At 32.8% G+C, this 21,990-nt stretch overlaps 1 long non-coding RNA gene across 2 annotated transcripts in view; it reads right to left on the bottom strand.

Moving 5' to 3' along the window:
- Positions 1-2,003: 2,003 nt before the first annotated feature.
- LOC127154942 (uncharacterized) overlaps positions 2,004-21,990 on the bottom strand; it is a 100,337-nt gene continuing 80,350 nt past the window's right edge. For both annotated transcript variants that reach the window (XR_007825516.1, XR_007825517.1), the window contains one exon: positions 2,004-2,212. This is a non-coding gene — a long non-coding RNA (uncharacterized LOC127154942). The remainder of the gene's footprint in view (positions 2,213-21,990) is intronic.

Below are 21,990 nucleotides of genomic sequence, written 5' to 3'. Positions count from 1 at the left end.
ATTAAAATCTTCATAACTAAAGTCTTCATTTTCATATTTCAGCATTTTTTAAATTCAATTTAAAATAAATGAAACCAAAAAAAAAATCTAAATATTAAATCTGTTTACTGTTTAAAAAATGCCCATTTTTATGTAGAAAAAAAAGATTTCTACCGCAGTGGTTCTCAACCAGTGGGCCGGCCTGACTTAAAATGACAATAAATAATAAAATAATAAAATATAATATATTATTAATGATATAATTAACATTAATATAATGAATATAATAATAAAACAATCTAACTTGATTTAAATGCTAAAAAAAGATGTAAACTAAAATTTATTTTTACTTAATACCTATTGTTTTTATTGAAAAACATAGTTCTGTAATCACTAAATTAATGCAGTTAATTATTTACCTATATCAACTCTACCAGTTTAAATTATAGTACTGTCCAACATAATATTCAAAGGCCCCCTATATGATAATAGAATAGAATAGAATAGAATAGAATAGAATAGAATAGAATAGAATATTTTCCAGTATTTTATTCATTGTTCTTTAAAAGCATGCCTATAATAATATATTAACATTTATACTATTATCTGAATTAATTTACAAATGACAATAATATAAGTATCATACTGTATGTAGGGCAGATGTAGTGGGCAGTTTCTGATTACAGCATGAGCTACTTTAATATTATTTAAAAAGTATTTAATGTCTGAAATCATAACAAAACGAAGCAAGTAATTAATGAATTCCAAGGAATAAAATCAGTGCAAGTGAATGACAAGAATGAACATGAACACACACACACACACACACACACACGTGATCAAAAAGAAACTCTCTCACCTCTCAGAAACACACTCATGAGATTTCACTCATTTCCATACCAGCACACCATCCCATCTCATCCCTTCTCTCTCGCTCTCTTTCCCTCTCACGTACACACACACACACACACACACACTTGTTCGCTCACAGGAGAGGGAGGAGGAAGTTCAAAGCCTTCCTCTCGATGAGGATGGCGAGGGCTGCTTTGATCTCTCTCTGACTAATTTGAAGATGTTCAGTTTAAACCTACAGGGAGCAGAGAGACAGACTCCCATATGCTGCAGTGCTGTACCATTCACTCCTGCACTAATCACATGGTTAGCCGCTCTCCAAACGCACAGCCCCGCTCGCACTGAGCATGCTCCACGCCGTCCACCTGAAACAAGGTACGCAATTGGCCGAGGGGCACGTCAATCGCGCCATCTCCAGTGTGGACAGAACACACTATTACCGTCTCAGCATCAAAACAGTCAATAATAAAAACAACAACTGCTAGCACAGAAGGCGGGACGTGGGCAAGATGGTAATCGCAGGCTGACTGCAGACGTTTACTGCAAAAGAAACAGTTTGTTACACCAACATTTCATCAGATCCGCCTGTGACAAAACAAAAGAGTCATCTCTCCTGCTTCTCAACTCCAGCACTGCAGCACCATGCAGATTTTAGAGAGGAGCAGAGGAGCTATAGAACGAGAGGGAGGGCTGCATGAATAATTGTTGAAGATATTTTTACTGTGACCCACTTTAAAGTCAAATTCAAACCTCTTAAAGGAGCAGCGCTCCGTTCCTCTCCCATCCCGAGACTGCGGAAAACCGCAGCGGGTCGAGATCAACCCTGATGAAATTTACAATTTGCTCGAAAACAAAAGGAATTAGCCACTTTTCTCAAGTCGTTGCTCTTTTTAGATATTTAAACAGTCTCAAAATAAACAAATCTGAAGTAAGTACGTGAGTGATGTCAGAGCTGTGATTTAAACGTTTGTAAAATGTGAGGGTTTCATTCAAAGCGGGCGGCTGTGCAATTTCGGCCCATATAAATTGTAGGTGTGCAGTAAACCATAATAGTGAACTTCCGTGGTGTCTGTGATTGAAATGCACAAATAATCTGAATGTGAAAAACAAAAAGCCTCATCATTTTGCTCGCGTTATGTCCTTGAACGCCGTTGTGACCGTGTCGGCTCCTATTCCTTACCGTGCAGAGCGGCTCCATTGATCGGAGGAGCCGTTTTTTTCTGTCGCGCAAACATCTGGCTGGAGGCCCTGGTGTGTGCGGTGCAGGGGACAGATGAGCTGTCGCTGTGTCTGATTGATGAGGCTGGTCGCTAGAGGACGGTCACCATGGCGATAATAGGTCAGGGAGGCCAGAGAGGTCACACTGAATTCATTCCAAAATCTACTGGAGCAAAAACAAACATATTCAGAGAGTGAACAACCACCTCGGGTAATGATGGGGAAAGGGTAAACTGACATGTCCTACCGTATTCTTTAAGTTTTGCATAACATATCTGAGGAAATATATATTTATATTACACATATTTAAATAAATATTATATCAATTAAAGTCATTTCGAACTCTGAAATAAATCAGATTATCACTAAAATGTGTTTTCATTTTCATTCATTTTTTAACCACAAAACCGCTATGAAACTGTTCTCGGATCATAACATTTAACACATTTTCTGGCATAAAATGTAAATATAGAAAAAAAACAGAAAATATTTTTAAAGAAGCATTACTGTACTGACAGACATTTTTTGTTTATTTAAAGTGTCATGATATTTTGCTAATGTTTATAAAAATGTTTAAAAATGCTTATTTCACTTAAAGTTGTAAATATGCAAAATATGGTTATAGTGTCAAGATTTATTAGAAATTGTGGTGGGAATTCATCTATTGAAAAATGATTTAAAGCTGAAAATAATTTGAAACCATCTGCTAATCTCAACTAGTCAAAGTGAGACTATAGTCAATATATATGTTAATAGTACTCAGTCACTGTAACTATAAATATATATACTATACTATATGAAAATTCAAATAAAGATTCAATTTTGACAATACTCATTCATAGCTTCAAAATATTCAGACAAAAGTATGTAAACATACTTTATTAACATACTAATTTAATTATATAAAGTGTTAATGGTAACACTTTACTATAAGGTTCGTTAGTTGCCATTAGTTAAAATGAACTAAGAATGAACAATACTCCTACAGCATTTATTAATCTTAATTAATCTTTCAGCATTTACTAATGCATTATTCAAATCACAAGTTGTGTTTTATAATATTAGTTAATGCACTGTGAACTAAAATGAACAATGAACGACTGCATTTTTATGAACTAACATTAACAAAGATTAATAAATAGTGTAATAAATGTATTGTTCATGGTGTTAGTTAATACATTAACTAATGTTAACAAATGACACGTTATTGTAAAGTGTTTTTGAAAAATAACTACTGTCCTGACAGAAAGGAGAGGCCATTCATTTTTTGTTTATTTAAAGTGTCATGATATTTTGCTAACATTTTCTTATGTTTTTAAAAATGTATAAAAAATGTAAAAGTCAGTGTTCATCACTCCTGCTTTCCAAATTTCAATTATTTCACCTAAAGTTGTTAATATCCAAAATGTGGTTATAGTGGTAAGATTTAGCATGAATTGTGGTGGCAATTCAATAGATGAAGCTGAAAATGATTTGAAACTATCTTATAATCTCAATTCAATCATTCGCTAGTCAGTTAGATTAGTCAGTATAAATGTTAATGTTACTCAGTCACTGTAACTGTAAAAATATATATTATACTATATACAGATTGAAATAATGACTACATTTTGACAATACTCATTCAAAGCTTCAAAATATTCAAACCGTGACGGTTCTGTACGAATACATGTATCGTTACACCTCTAGTTAACATTAGTTAACTACATCAGTTAACATTAACTAAGAATAAACAATACTTCTACAGCATTTATTAATCTTAGTTAATAATAATTTCTGAATTTAATGCATGATTAAAATCTCAAGTTGTTCATTAACATTAATTAATGCACTGTGAACTACCATTAACAAACAATGAACAACTATTTTTATTAACTAACATTAACAAAGATTCATAAATAGTGTAATAAATGTATTGTTCATTGTTCATTCGTGTTCGTTAACAAATGACACCTTATTATAAAGTGTTACTGAAAAATTGTGACTGTCCTGACAGAAAGAAGAGGCCATTTTTTATTAAGTGTCAAGATATTTTGCTAACATTTTCTCATATTTATAAAAATGTATAAAAAAATGTAAAAGTCAGTCTTCATCACCTCCTCTTTCCAAATTTTACTGATTTTAAAGTTTTTAATATCCAAATTATAATGGCAAGATTCATCATGAATTGTGGTGGTCATTCAAAAGATGAAAGTGAAAATGATTGAAACCATCTTAATTTATATAAATAAATGTATTAATTCACTAGTCAAAGTAAGACTATATATGTTAATGGTAGTCATTCACTTAAACTGTAAAATATATACTATGCTATATAAAGACTAAAATAAAGATTATGACAGTACTCATGACAATACATTTGACAATACAAAATATTCAGACAAGTATATAAACACAGGTTACATTATGCTTAATTATATAAAATATTAATTAAATTACAATTCTTTAAAAAAGCAGTTATGTGCAATTTACATGTCTGCATTGTTTTGATTATTAAACAACTTAATTAATTAATAGATTAAATAAATCAAATGTATTACTAATAAACTAATAAACTAATTAAATAAAGTTTTTTGTATATGAAAACGAACTGTTTTTGGTCTTTCAGTAAAACATTAATTTCAGTGCACCACAACAGCATTATTATTATTATTATTTTAAAAGAACAAGAATTGTGAATGAAGTGATTTTTATATGTTCATTGTAGAGAAAATGCACTAAAATGTCTTATGTATTAATGAAATTACACAGATTTCTTTAAAAACATAGTTATTCTGCATAATAATAATAATAATAATAATAACGACATTAATATTATTAAACACTAGTCTTAATATTGTATTATTATTATTATTATTATTAACCTGCATTTCCATATGTGGCTCTACCATGAAACCATTTTATAATTTTTCATTCACTAGTCAAAGTGAGATTAGTCAGTATATGTTAATGGTACTCAGTCACTACAACTGTAAAAATATATACTATACTACTGTATATAAAGATTAAAATAAAGATTAGAGTATTTTGACAATACTCATGACAACACATTTGACAATACAAAATATTTAGACAAGTATATAAACACAGGTTACATTATGCTTAATTATATGAAGTATTAATGAAATTACATTTCTTTAAAAATGCATTTTATGTGAAATTTATGTTCGTATACAACTAGTCAAATTAATTCAGTGTATGTCTTCTATGTATTAATGAAATTATAGATTTAAAAAAAAAAAAGTTATTCTGCATAAGAAGAAGAATGACATTAAAAGTCCTAATACTGTATTATTATTATTATTATCGTGGCAGTATTAATAACCTGCATTCCCCAATGTTGCGCTACCATACACACATACACTCACCAAATGACTGCATAGTATGCAAATGTGTGTGTTTGTCTGTCTCTTTATATGATGACTGAGTCATTTTCATCCTGGCTACATCACTCTGTTTTTAACTTAAGCTTCTGTTCTCTCTTTCTCTTTACTTCCTATCCCTCTCCTCATCACTCTCTGTCCTCTAGTCATAGTAAGGCGTCGCAGTGTTCCTGCAGAGAGTTTTTAGACAGGAGGTCAATATTTAATGAAGTGACCCTCTTGTTAAAATGCTTTAAGTGCTCCTGTTCAGCACTAGAGGGTGGTTATGGCTTTTATTTATTCATTTAGGACCCTCGCTCTCCTTCACTCACTCCATTCCTTCTTTCTAGCTCCTTCTCTCAGCTTCGGAAAAGAAGGGCCGTGACTGTTTTTCCTAAAAAAAATTCCATCAAACACGCTTTCTCTCTCTCTTCTTAGGAAACACACACATCAAAAGAAACCTAAAGTGTATATGCCATCACACATAAGCCATAAAACAGTGAGATGACTTTGCAGATGTTCTCTGGCTGATGAGAGACGAGGGATATTTCTGTGTTTGAAGTTGCACTAAGCCTTGAGTATTATTCTTCAACAGACGAGTTGTGTATGTGCGTGTTTGTCTGAGATCGGACGGCATATTTAAAGAATTCCCACTCATCAGCAAAGTCTCCGTAGCACCCAGCACATCAATATTATCAGAAAACTAAAAAGCTAAGGGCCAGCTCTAGGAGATGTTCAAAAATCTCTGTTTTGCCAATAACTATTAATTAAACATCACTTACTTCTAAAGGGTTTTCATCAAATATTTATGCTGGGAATGTTGAAGCATGCAGAAAAGAATGTGTTAAATGTGCCATAAACCCATGAGAAAGCAGCGCAGACTATGCATGTATGTGAGTTAACATAAGAGCGTAATTTGAAAGGACAGTTTCTCTCCTGTGTGCGCATGTGTATCTGTGCCTGTGTGTGTATCTGATCTGAATATGTAGGTCAAACAACCATATATGGAAAGCCTGAAAATTGCCAACTAGCGTACGCTTGAGTAGACACACTCATACACAGCGGCGCTAAAGCCATTCAACTAACAGATCGGATCTTTAAGTGTGGAAGTGTACGGTTTTTGTCCTGCATTAAAACTTTGGCTGTTAGACTCCACAATGTTTTGCACTTGAAGAAAGCTTTGAAACAATCTTTAAATCTTCAAGACAGTAAGAAGCAGAGCTGATGTTGTCAACTGCTTCTTCGTTAAAAAAAAAAAAAAAAAAATCTTCCCCTGTACTTCTCTCTCTCTCTTGGTTATCACTGAAATATTTAAATGAAATTCCTTTTTTTCCCGCTGGTTTTTGGAACATCAAATGAAGTTTTAATTGGATTTTTTCCGCCATGGTTCGTGTTTAGAGATTTTATTCATCAGTTTTTTCATTTGTTAAATCTCAACCTCTGCTGATGAACCGCAAACATTTGTCCTCACAAGTCAGCGTTATCAGACAGAGGACGGGAGGGAGGGATTCGGAGACTGAGGGGAAAAAAGAACAGATTGAGCCAAATACAGTCAAATAGAACATCTTGGAGTAGTGTATCGAAGACTAAATGTGTTTGAGCTGTTCGACACACACATAAACACTTGAGACGAGCCCTGCATGCTCCAATCTAACTGTAAAATTACGGAAAAATGCTCATTAGCATAGAGACAGGTTTAATCAAATCAGCTGTGGGTACAAATTAGTCAGTGAGAGCATAATGAGTTAGGAATTAATTAGAAACATAATGAGAATACGAAAATATGGGAATCCTGGCATCTGCACATTATCTTCTGGTCACTAGACTCCCAAAAGACCCTCTGCCTCAGTTTTTCTATCTTTCTTTATTTCAGTCCTCTGCCAGTGAGAGCAGGAGATGGGTCAAGGAGTACTGGAACAGAATGAAGTTAAATATTGTTGGAATGTGATTATGTCTAACTACAATATCTCAGTAAAAGTAAAAGTTCCCATTAAACCCTTACTGTTATAACTACATCTCAATGAAAAAGTCATTAACATGACATAATACCCATTTTATAGTGTAAGGTCATGACACAGCTGTTTGCGTTTTACACTGTGACAGAACATTCTTGCCAGAAGCTCCACTACATCTCTTGTGCATCAGCAGAAACTCCTGCATGTGTCAAGACACCTCTTTCTCTCACCCATCACAACACGCCTCATTTGTGGTGTAACCAGGCTCTTAGTTCTACTGAACTACCCTTAGTTCTGGCCAGGCTGTACAAAAAAAAAGAGAAAACAGGTATTGAAAATAATGCAGGTATAGTCTTTACATCTCATCACATTACTCTTTAGATTTTATCACAGTACTTATCACATCACATTGCTCCTTGCATTTTATTACTGTACCCATCACACCATCTCACTACTTCTCACACTTTATCAAAGTACTCATAACATCATCATGTTAATACTGACAATCTATCACAGTACTCATCACACCATATTAATCTTCACATTTTATCACATTACTCATCACATTTTATCACAGTACCCATTACATCATCACACTACTTCTCTCATTTTTATCACAGTACTCATGTAAGCATATTAATCCTCACACTTCATCACAGTACTCATTACAGTACACATCATATCATCACACTACCTCTCACATTTTATCACAGTACTCATGTATTCATATTAATCCTCACACTTTATCATAGTACTCATCACATTAATCCTTACATTTTATCACAGTACACATCACATCATCACACTACTCACATTTTATCACAGTACTCATGCGATCATATAAATTCTCACATTGTATCACAGTATCCATCATCACACTACTTTTCACATTTTATCACAGTACTCATGTCATCATATTAATCCTCACGCTTTATCATAGTACTCATCAATTACTCCTTACATTTTATCACAGTACCCATCATCACACTACTTCACACATTTTATCACAGTACTCCTGTCATCATATTAATCCTCATGCTTTATTATAGTACTCATCACATTACTCCTTACATTTGATCACAGTGCCTATCACAACACATTAATCCTCACAATTTTTCACAGTACTTATGCTTGCTCTTTAAATTTTATCGCAGTACCACAACGTCACATTATGTCTCACATTATCACAGTACACATATCATCATATTAATCCTCACACTTTATCACAGTGCTCATCACATTACTCCTTACATTTTATCACAGTAACCATCACATCATTACACTACTTTTCACATTTTTTCACAGTACTCATGTCATCATATTAATCCTTACACTTTGTCATAGTACTCATCACATTACTCCTTACAGTTTATCACAGTACACGTTACATCATTACACTACTACTCATATTTTATCACAGTACTCATATCATCAAATTGATCTTTACTTTTGATCACAGTACCCATCACACTATTCCTCACGTTTTATCACAGTACTCATCACATTACCCCTACATTTTATTAAAGTATTTTATTACAGTATCAGATCACTTTTTCTCACATTTTATCAAAGTACTCATCACATTACTCCTTACATTTTATTACAATATCCATCCTATCATCACACTACTACTCACATTTTATCACAGTACCCATCATGTCAAATTAATCCTCATTACATTTTATCACAGTACTCATCACATTACACCTTATATCTTAACACAGTACCTATAACATCATCACATTGCCCCTCACATTTTATCACAATACTGTGGAACAGTTTACCATCACAGACTGTGTTTAGTATATAATCATTCACTGGCTCTCATTTTATTCCATGTTCTGTTAATTTATTAGGTTTGTATATAAGACATATTTAAAGAAGCCGTCATTAGATGGAGTTATGCTTTAGCACAGTAATATGTTGATCTCTGATGTTTTGGAAGAAGAAAGATATCACTATTTGTAGTACATGTAGTTTTAGGCTTTTTTATGCTTTTAAAACATTTTTTTGTTCATCCATTTTTGTTTGCTTGTTTGTCTTTTCCCTAGCGACCACCTGGCTAATCACAATACTCATCACACCACTCCTTGCATTTTATCACAATACTCATCACATTACCCCTCACATTTTTTCATAGTACTCATCACATCATTACATTACTCCTAACAACACATACTATTTAAACATAATCTTGATTTTCTTCACAATTCATAATACCCAATCACTATATTCTTTGCTTTTACTTAGATTATCACATTATACCACAAATCCTATCACAGTCCTCATCACATTCCTCACATATCATTTCAGTACTCATGTACTGACAGTATTGACTCATCATATCACACTACTCCTCACATCTGATGACAACACTTTTTCCATATCATCACAATGTTCTTTACATTATCACAGTGCTCTTCCACTGGCTATTCAATTCTATCATCTTGCTCCTCACATCACATTCCTTCTTATATCTCGTATAGTAGGGATAAAACCCAGCCACCAAACAAGACTAATTAATTAAACCTCAATTGTAAATGCAAATGAGCTGTGCTGAAGAATAGGCCGTGATTGTCACCGAGCTTTGGTCTCTCAAACAGGAGCGGGTGATCAGGCAGGTGGCTCAGCTGTGGCACTAACGAGCCACTAACGCTTTAACAAGGCTGCTGCCCTCATTTGTTTATGCTAATGATATAAAATAATATTTGTTCTTTTCTCAGTATCAGTGAACAAATGTGCCAGTTCCCCTCCTTCCCCCTTGTCTTTGGAATCATGGCACAACAAAGGACCAGGGGTTCAGAGGGGAGGCTTTTGTTTTCTAATTGAGCTAATTAGTTTAATAAGGTCAACTGGTTTGATATCAAGTTGTAGAGGAATCTGTAGCCTTTTGATATTTTTAGATTAGCAGCGATTGTTCTTGGATCGGTGCAGTGTGCTGAAAGAAAACCTCTGGCTGTGTGAGCTGGCCAACTAGACGATACAAAGAGTGTTTTAAAATTCCTTAAAATTGGAATTCCAGCCTGTTATAAGAAATAATCGCCTTCTGTATTTAAAGCAGCATGTGTGTGTGAAAGAGAGAGAGGGAGAAACTTCACTCTCGTACAGGAGGTTATTTCTTTATTCAGACAGAGTGGTCCTGGCTATGCTGTATGTTCACCACTGAGTGAGCATTCAGCGATGTGAAACCAGCTTGTGCCTGCTCCGCGCTGATAACTTCACAGCAAAGAGATGGCAGCCGACTCAGACTTCTTCTTTTCACCACTGCTATTATTAATAAAGGAGGGGGGGTGCTCTTTAATTGGACGCACTGTCCCTCAAAGAAAAATCCGTAACAATAATTTCCTGCAATATTCCACTGCAGGCAGAATTAATAATAATACAATTATGCATAGAGACACAAGCACACACAAACACAGAACTCAGTGATGTGCTACACTGGACTCTAAACACTGAGAGAGGCAGTTTAATATGCCTCCTTTTTTGAAACAGAGAGAACGTGACTGACTATCCAGAGGTTTTGGAGAGAGCTGGGTCCTTTGGGAGAGGGGGAGTTCAAGTCTCTGAGGTGTGTAAGGACTATTAAACTAAAAGGAACAAAATGAAGCTACCCATTTTTAGCTTGACCAGTGAAGACCAGCATGTGGTGCACTGTAAAAGAAAAAATGAAAAGCTTAATAAAACTAAAAATGTCAAAGCGGTGCCAAAGTAGCAACCTGCAAAGAAAAAAGTTCACTGCATTTTTTCGAACACTTGAAGTTAATAAATTTGAGTTTTCATAACATGTAGCAGAAATTAAAACAAATATTGATGTGTGAATTGGATGAAAATTATAAAAAAAATTACTTTGTAGTAATGCAAAATTACCTCAACATTCTTGTGCTGTTTTTAGCCATATTTTGTTTTCTGTAACTAGTGAGGTCGTGCCAACATGTCCTTGTCTCAAACATAAACTGTACATAAAAATACAAAAATAAAAATGTTAACTTCTTTATAATAAAATGTTATTTAAATTATTTTAAAATAACTAAAATCCCACACTACTCACGATTTATTACAGTACTCATCACATCATCATATTAATCTTGAGATTTTATCACAGTTCTCCACATCATCACACGTCTCCTTACATTTTATCACAGTACTCATGACATCAGTCTTCACATTTTATCACAGCACTCATTACTTCCTAATATTAATCTTCTCATTTTACCACAGTACTCATGTCATCACATTAATCCGCAAACTTTATGACAGTACTCATCACATTATTACATTAATCTTCACATTTTACCATAGTACTCATGACATCCTAATATTAATCTTCAAACTGGCTCACAGTACTTATGTCATCATATTATTGCTCATATTTTATCACGTTACTCATCACATTACTCCTTACACTTTATCACAGTGCCCATTACATCATCACACTCCTTCTCACATTTTACCACAGTACTCGTCATTACATTAATGCTCACACTTTATGACAGTACTCATCACATCATGATATTATTTATCACATTTTATCACGTTACTCATCACATTACTCCTTACATTTTTATCACAGTTCCCATCACATCATCACACTATTCCTCAAATGTATTATCACAGTACTTATCATATCATCAAATTGAGCTTCACATTTTATCACAATACTCATCACATTGCTCCTTACATTTTACTACAGCACTCATCACACTACTACTCACTTTTTTTTACAGTACTCATCATATCATCAAACTGATCTTCATATTTGTGACCATGGACCACAAAACCAGTCATAAGGGTCAATTTATGGCACATGAAAGTTGAATAAACAAGCTTTTCATTGATGTATGATAGGACAATATTTGGCCGAGATACAACTATTTGAAAATCTGCAATCTGATATATATGCAATCTGATATATACATATACGCATTTTTCAATGCAATGTTCTAGTTCTGTACTTCACAGTCATCATTGCTGACGAGCTGTATTTGACGGCAGTCCCACCTCTCGCTTCTGGGCCGTGTAGATGTAATGTGTGCGTGAGCTAGTTTGTGATATTTGGGTGAGAATGTTAATATATGGATGTGTGTGCGTGCTTGGTAATCTGCAGGGTGGGGTGGCGGGGGGGTTGTTGTCACACTTGTCCTGCGTGAAGAGCCGCTGTAGCGTGCAGCACTGCAGCGATAGGCCGAGCTCATTAAAATACAGACAGTCAGAAACAAAAGCATGCATACACTCACTGTGGCGTGTTCCTGTGTGATAACCGGCACGGTTCCTCATCTGAATTAGCCAGCCTTTGTAGTCTCACACACACACAAATGTATACATATGCACACACTTGAGCAAAAGTACACACACTCACACATGCACTTTAAGACACATTATAGACTGTAATACACTTTAACAAGGAAGGGATATAAAATGCAAAAATCAGTTTCAAAATTTGTTACAGAAAAAAACAGACTGAACATTAATTGTGTTCATTAACAGTACTTGCTAAGTTTAAAAAATAAATTATATATATAAATCTATATTTTTGCTTAGTCTTCCAATAAAAATCTTTTACATTTTTTTTTTCTTTTTGAGAAGCAAAATGTCAAGGTAAAAAAAATTAGAGGGTATATCTTATAATTAAATTTTTTACTCTAAAGGCAAAGTTTTTTACCCTTATTTACAGCCTAAAGCTCATAATATTTCCTAGTTTTAACTTAACATTTTTGGAATTAAATGGCTGGCTGATTTTATAGTATTTTAGTATCTTAAATTCACACAATTAAATACTATTGGCACACTGTATCATTTGACAAAATTACAGCGTGAATGAAAGATGCACAAAAATTGTTCTAGGAACACTGACCTTTATTTACTATAATTTTTATGCTTCACATTTATCATTTTATCTATAAGCTCCAAATTTATTCAGTATTATCAAGTATTATTTATTCTTTGGGCTGGAAATGATGGCTTAACTAATAAAAACATAGAAATTATTTTAACACAATACTTTTTAATGCAATACATTTGTTTAGATCAGTGATTCTTAAATTTTGGCATAAAACTTTGACATAAAATACTTACTTGATTTAATACATTTGCATGTTCGTGGTTGTCTGATATTGGTTAATTGTCACATGATGGTAAACAAATAAAATATTTATTTTTATAGTCTAAAAAAACTAGTCTAGTTTTTTTATAGTCCAAAAAAATGTTGGTTTTTTTAGTTTATTATTGTTTTTAACTTATTATTTGTATTTACAAACTATTCTAGTTTTACAGTCTAGTGAAACTTGGCTATAGAAAGATTATTAATAATAAATACTACAAATAGTTAATATGAATGTTAAGTATAACATAAACGTAATTGTATAATTTTTTATTTGTTAGTTAAAAAAATCAGAATAATTTTTTTATTTTGATTTTTAAATTTTTTATTTTACAACCCTAGTTTATTATTTTTAAACACACTTTTTAACACAATAAATTCGTTTAGATCAATGATTCACAAATATTTACATGATTCAGTACATTTGCATGTTCATGGTTGTCTGATATTGGTTAATGGAAACATGACAGTAAACAAATAAAATATTTGTTTGTTTGTTTTTTTGTTAAAAAAAAACTACAATATTGTTGTTGTTTTTTTATTTTAAAATTATTTTAATTTTACTACCCTACACTGTAAAAAAAAGAAAAAAAAGAAAGTTGTTTCAACTTAAAATAATTTGCTACCCCGCTGACTTAATTTTTTTAGTTTAGTCAACTAAAATAGTTGTCATTTAATTTAACATTACATAACTTACAATTTCAAGTTGACTAAACTAAAAAAATTAAATCAGCGGGTAACAAAATATATTTAGTTAAATTAGTTATATTAAATGAAACAATATTTTATGTAGTTTATTATTGTTTCAAATGTAATTATTTGTATTTAAAAACTATTTCTAGTTGTACATTCCAGTGAAATTTGGCTTCTTAAGTTAATTTATATATTAAGATTATTAATAATAAATAATACAAATAGTTAAAATGAATAAGTGTAAGCTAAAAGTAATTGTTAATAATAAAAGCAATAAAAATATTTCTACTAAAAATAACATATTAAAAAATAAAAGCAAACAAGAATCTGAAATATAATTTTATATTATTTCAAATTTTTTTAATGAACAAATTAACAATTTGGAGCTACTTTTCTACATATTTTAATATAACAATATATCTAGAGTTTCCAACTGACCTAAGAACTCAATAAGCTTCGCTTATTGTACATAAATGTACGTTGTATTATTTAACAGGATATAGCGAGCACCTTTAGCTCTGCTCATAAATGTGCCATCAAAATGCGGTCAGGGTACATTTCTTCTGGTATTTTACTAGCAGGTTAATAGAGAAACCAATACAATCCTTAATTAACCTGCAAACTAACTGCTTTACAACATCACAACAAAAAACCTGTCCTCTGTTCATACTACTGTGTGACCAATATATCTTATATGACCACTGAGAGAGCGAGAGCGCAAGAGAGAGAGAGAGAGAGAGAAGGCTCGTCTCCGGCACAATAAATATAAGAGGGTGAGGGGGTTGGGGGGAACATGACCCCCCTCATCCGTCCCCCTACCCAAGGCTGGCCCCCAAGGACACCGCTGTGTGATTGGCCACCATTGGGACAGGAAATCGAAGAAGAGCGGAGAGAAAGAAAAGGTGTGATTTCACTAGCTAAATTACCCACGGGACTGATGAGAGAAACAAATCAGCGAGTGAGAGTCCTGCATCAAGAAGCCAATATCACAGCACATCTCTTAGACTGAAATATGAGCCTATCACGGAAGAAAATACAGCGTTTCTGTACATTGTCATAACTTACAGCACCAAAAAAAACAAAGCATCATCGAACAGGCATGAAATAGCTACGAAAGGCTTTTTTTCACACCGTCGCCGAGAGCGAATCGCTCGTGCTCGTGCTATCGGAGATAACCACTGCTGCGCCCTGCAACATGGCCCAATGTCAAACGTCCAACCGGGATTCGAAGCAAGGTCACTCCAGCTCTCCTTTCACCTCCCTCGCTCTCTTTCACACTCTCCTTCACTCTGTCACTCACATGTTTTGCAGTAATTTCACTATATCAGAGCATCTGTCTGTAAACAGATAAATGATAGCCTATCTGGCTCTGTTCACAGAGATAAGACTTTCATCTCTCTCCTGCTCTGTCTCTTTAACTCTCACCCACCTTGCCTTTTTTTTTTGACAGATTCAGATGTTAAAGAAATGGTTTCCTCAACAATGGAAATTCTGTCATCTCACCGTCACGTTGTTTCAAACTCTCAAAAACCGAAAGCCATCGTCCAACAATGTTCACCATGCATCACTGGAGAATTAAGAGGTTTTTTTTTTTTTTTTTCCCTGAAAGTCATAAAATTCCCAGCAGAGTGTTATTTTCAGTACATCTGAAATTATTACATTCTGTGGTTGAAATGACATTTTTAACATTTCTGGAATGAAACGGCTGACTACTTTGTCTTGCTAAGACTAATTTCATGGCATTTTTGTATTTTAAATACACACAATGAAACACTATTGGCAGATTTTTTTTTTTGCATAATTTGACAAAATTGCAGATGGAATGAAAAAGACGTTTTACTATTATTTTCATATTTAACATTTTATTTTATCTCAAGCTCAAGCTTCATTTTATAATGTGTTAAAAGTATTATCAAGTATTATTTATTCTGTATTGTGAAAATGATGGCATAACTGACAGCCATAATTGAAAAAAAATATAGAAATTGTTGTAACAAAATACTTTTTTTTAAACATAATACATTTGTTTAGATCAACAATTCCCTTTTTTGGCACTGCTGCTTTGACATATAATATTTACTTGATTTAATACGTTTGCATGTTCACGCTTTCTGATATAATGGTCACATGGTGGTAAACAAATAGAATATTTATTATTTTTTTATTTTAGCATTATTTTAATTTTTGGTGGTTATACAAAAATATTTACCTTGTTTTTACTATTATTTTTATACTTTACATTTATCATTTTATCTATAAGCTTAAGCTTTATTCAATATTATCAAATATTATTATTTATTCTGTAGGTTGGAAATGATGGCTTATTAATGATGCTTTTTAACACAGTACATTTGCTTAAATCAATGATTCCTTTTTCCCATATATTTATTTGATTTAACACATTTGATATTTGATTTTAAATGTGTAAACAAATCAAATATTTTTTTAAGTTAAAAAAAATTACAATATTGTTGTTTTTTATTTTATAATTATTAATTTAATTTTACAACCCTAGTTTATTATTTTTCTTTCAAAGTAATTATTTGTATTTATAAACTATTTCTAGTTTTACAGTCTTGGCTTCTTAAGTTAATTTATATAATAAGACTATTAAAAACAAAAATTACGAATAGTTAACATGAACATTAAGTATAAGATAAATGTAATTGTATATTTATTTATTTTTGTTAAAAAAATAAAATATTGTTTTTAGTACATATTTTTACTTTTATTTTTACATTTTAATTTTACAACTCTAGTTTAATATTGTTTTTAAACATGTAATAGTTTATTTTTAAAAACTATTTCTAGTTTTACAAGCTAGAGAAACTTAGTCTCTTAGGTTAATTTATATATCACGATTATTAACAATAAATATTACAAATAGTTAACATGAATATTAAGTATAAGATAAATATAATTGTATATTTTTTGTTAAAAAAAACTAATATTGTTTTTAGTAAGTGTTTTATTTTGATTTTTAAATTATTTTAAATTTTACAACCCTAGTTTATTATTGTTTTAAAAGATGTAATAATTCGTATTTATAAACTATTTCTAGTTTTGCAGTCTAATAAAACTTAGCTTCTTAAGTCAATTCGTATATTTTAATTATTATTATTATTATATATTAAAAATAGTTAACATGAATATTAAGCAGAAGATAAATGTAATTATTATTGTTTTTAAACATGTAATAATTCATATTTGTAAACTATTTCTAGTTTTACAGCCTAGTGAAACTTAGCTTTTTATGTTAATTTATATACTTAGATTATTAATAATATTACAAATAGTTAACATGAATATTAAGTATAAGATAAATATAATTGTATATTTTTTGTTTTAAAAAAACTATTGTTTTTAGTAAGTGTTTTAAATTATTTTAATTTTACAACCCTAGTTTATTATTGTTTTAAAAGATGTAATAATTCATATTTATAAACTATTTCTTGTTTTGCAGTCTAGTGAAACTTAGCTTCTTAAGTCAATTTATATATTAATATTATTAATAATATATATTAAAAATAGTTAACATGAACATTAAGCACAAGATACATGTAATCATTATTGTTTTTACACATGTAATAATTCATATTTATAAACTATTTCTAGTTTTACAGTCTAGTGAAACTTAGCTTTTTATGTTAATTTATATACTTAGATTATTAATAATATTACAAATAGTTAACATGAATATGAAGTATAAGATAAATACAACTGTATATTTTTTGTTAAAAACTAAAATATTATTTTTAGTAATTGTTTTATTTATAATTTTGTAGCTTAATTACATTTTACAACTGTTCTCCGTTTACAACCAGTTTATTATTGTTTGTAAAAACCGAATAATTCATTTATATGCATTTTAGAATTTTGAATAAAACAAGAATAAAACAATGAGCAAATGTAAATAATAAAGGCATAATAGAAAACTCAAAAAAAAAAAAAAATGAACCTCTGGGACATAAAAGTCCCCAAAGATGAAGAACCCCCTTTAGAAGGGTCTTAGACGACATGAGGCTGAGAAAATGATGACAGAATTACTATTTTTGGGTGAACTATCCCTTTAAGGATGCCGTATCAAAAAATATTAAGGCAATTGCTCTCTCCGCAAAGCTTCTTTTCTTAGAAAAGCAGCTTTGCAGGGTTGTCGATTGAAGCAGTGCGCATCTACAGCGCAACCCGACGCTTCAAGCCAGCAAAGGTCTCTCTATAGTTTGCACCGATGAAACACTACAGCTTGAATTTCACTCAACCTCCCTCTGTTCTTCCCTATTGTTCTTAACAAATGCTCTCCAACTTGATCTCTGTTTCTCTATGTTCACCCCACTCTCTCTTCCCCTCTCCCTATCACAGACACACACACAAACACACTCGCACACATGCTTTTCATATGTAAATCTCTCGTGAAGCATCCAGTCTGGTGCTAGCGTGCTAAATCATTAGCTCCACAGTGACAGAGAGTGCCTCGTATCATTACATCTAATTAGAGCCTTTCTGTTTCCTATCAATTAACAGAGCAATTAAAACCACTGTGGCATGATTACCAACTAACTGCTGACTCAGGGGCAGATATAGAAAACAATGGAATCTGAGGATACATGTGCAAAACAAACAAACACACACACACAGTGTTGATGTTAGTGTGATTAACGGCTGAGCGTACCTACTCAAATGCAGCAGCACATTAAGAAAGCCATTTGTATTATTAATAAACTCTGATTCCACAGTCTGTGTGGATGATGTGCTGGGTGACCGTGTGTGCATGAGAGCTCAGTCTGACTGTGGAGGGGGAAATAAGGATGGAAAAGTGGAGTTAACACATTTGAAGAGAATCCTTTTTGCTCATTCACACCAATAACAAGCACGAGAAAAATTTGTGTGTGTGTGTGTGTGTGTGTGTGAGAGAGAGCGAGACAGAGAGAGAGAGAGAGAGAGAGAGAGAGAGAGAGAGAGAGAGAGAGAGAGAGAGAGAGAGAGAGAGAGAGAGAGTGTGTGGGAAGAAACTTGTGGGTTTTAGCAAAAAAAAAAAATCTATGCAGATGAAGATTCAATCTCCATTTCTGAGAGCTGGATTATGAGGACTAATTAAAAAGATTATCAACTCAAATTATTGCAATAAACAGCTACAAAGCAGATATTTAAAAATATTAGGTATAATGTGTAATTGTAAATATGTAAAAAAAAAAAAAAAAAACAAACAAAAAAAAACAATGTGTGTGTATATATTCAGACTGTATATGTATAAGTATATGTATATGTATATGAGAATGAGTATGAGTATGTGTGTGTGTATATATATATATATATATATATATATATTTATATATCTGTGTGTGTGTGTGTGTAGTGTATGTATGCATATTCAGACTGTATATGTATATTTATATGTGTATGAGTATGCATATATATATATATATATATATATATATATATATATATATATATATATATATGCATACTCATACACGTGTGTGTGTGTGTATACACAGTGTGATATTGATGTTTTATGTTGATGCGTAACTATAGAATTTTGTTATTATGAATATTTTAATACTAGATAAATAGATACAATGCAATATTTTATAAATTTATATATATATATTAATACTATATAGATACAATGCAATATTTTTTATATATATAGATATATATCGTAGCACGAGATCTCGTCACATCCCTAATATATATATATATATATATATATATATATATATATATATATATATATATATATATTTATTACACACACACACACACACACACAGTATGTGTGGTATTGATGTATTTTATTGATGTGTAACTACATAATTTTTATATTATGCTCATTTTAATACTAATAACAACTTCTATTTATCTATATGTATTTATTACATAAACAGAGACAAAAATATTAAATATAAATACAATGTGATTATATATATACATATATGTACACACACAAACAGTATGTGTGGTACTGGTATATTATTCTGATGCGTAACAATATAGTTTTGTTATTACGCATATTTTAATACTAGATATATAGATATTGTACATTTTTTCAGAATTAAAAAAGACATTTTCCATGAGGAGCCAAACCTACATATATCTTGTTTCCATGGCTACTGGCTATACTGCTCGTGGACCATGATGCTGTGCAACACTACAGTATATCGACAGGAAAGTGTTCATTTTTTTTATTATTTATTTATTTTGTAAGGATGTTTCCGTATGTCAACAAATCCAGGCCACATTAATAAAGTTCAACCCAATGTAAACCACACTGAACTGTCTATACTGGACACTACGACATACTGCATCTGAAGATGACAGAATTGTTAAAACACTTTCACTCTCAGCTGTGAATGTGTGAGTGTCTCAGTGTTAATAACTGGCTATGCTGTGAAACTATACTGTGTGTGTGTTCATAAGAGTGTGTTGTGTGTAAATTCAATGTGGCCTCGAGGTTTGGGGGGAAAGGGGGGGTATGATTCAGCACCAGACACTTGGCACGTGCCTTTCTCCCTCACACACACGCTAGCGCGTGCACAATAAATCCTCTTCCCCCTGAGGAGGAGTCCGAGGGAGTGATGTGGAGGAGGGTTGAGTCAGGTGGGGACCAACATCCCTCCCCCACCTCTCCCCTCCATCACCACATTACCCACAAAATGAGACAAATAGAGCTCGCTCGCTGTCTCTAATTATGTCGGGGAGGTCAGAGTTCACGTGTGGGGGGTCGAATCTGAATTTTGGGGTTGTATTACATTTGGTATGCAGATCAACATAAGCGTGGCAGTTCTCGGTGCATCTGCGTGTGTTTTCCATGGGGGTCACTGGCTGTAACGTCTACGTGCGCCAGCCGGCCTGGGGAGGGACTAAAGGTTAAAAAGGTCAAGCTCCTCATGGGACTCAGACGGCACCTCATCATGCAAACATGAATATATACAAACTGATACGGACCGATGCGTCGCTGCTATTGACCTTCCCCCCTCAACCGACCTTGACCCCAACAGAAGGAAGACAATCATTCTAAAATTAGAAGGAGTCTTCGGGGTGGACGGTTTGGACTCCATATGGTCCGTTCAGATTTGGGAATGAACATTAGGAGGTGGTTTCGATCCCACGGGTTCTTCCAGTCACGGATGCGGTGCTCTACACTGGAGTGCACTGTCACCGGCAATAACACTCTCAGTGGTGCTGCGGTAGAGCTTCACAGGTTCGGCTGCTCGTGACACACTTCCACAGAGGCACCGCAGAGAGGAGGCGCTGCCGAGCCTCATTCAGGACAGAACCAGAATCAGATCTTCTCAAATCTGCACAATATAGATGTTATGAGATTCTACTAATAATCACATGAACCCGATCAGGATGTGAAGCCCTGATTTTGTGTAGATCCACAAAGAATGTTTTGATCTGACTGAGCTTATGGTTGTGGCACATGGGCTGATGATCGATTTTCATCATAAGCATAAAAAGCTGGTTGGAAATTTGAGTGCTGCAACAAGGTGGTTGCCAAAGTGTGGTTATATTGTTATTCTAAGTGGTTGCTTACTACAAAGGTAACAGAGTCCATCCCCATGTCTTAGACAAAACTTAAAAAAATTGATTAATTAGACAACTGATTTTGCACCTAGTGCTAAGCGATATACCGGTTCAAACCGGTTTGTATTACACACACAGTATGACTTTTTCAAAAACTAGGATACTTGTACAAGTGGCAATAAGCAATGTAGACAGCATCTTGAATTAAGAGTGAATCCCTTTCAGCTGAATACACTTCTGACTAAGGTTACGTTTACACTAGTGCATTTTCGTTTTAAAATGCATAACTGTCGTTTACAACACTCCA

Source organism: Labeo rohita, chromosome 23, assembly GCF_022985175.1.
Source record: "Labeo rohita strain BAU-BD-2019 chromosome 23, IGBB_LRoh.1.0, whole genome shotgun sequence".
Taxonomy (NCBI): domain Eukaryota; kingdom Metazoa; phylum Chordata; class Actinopteri; order Cypriniformes; family Cyprinidae; genus Labeo; species Labeo rohita.
The sequence above is the reverse complement of the archived record's forward strand: the minus strand, read 5'-3'. Positions and strand labels throughout refer to the sequence as shown.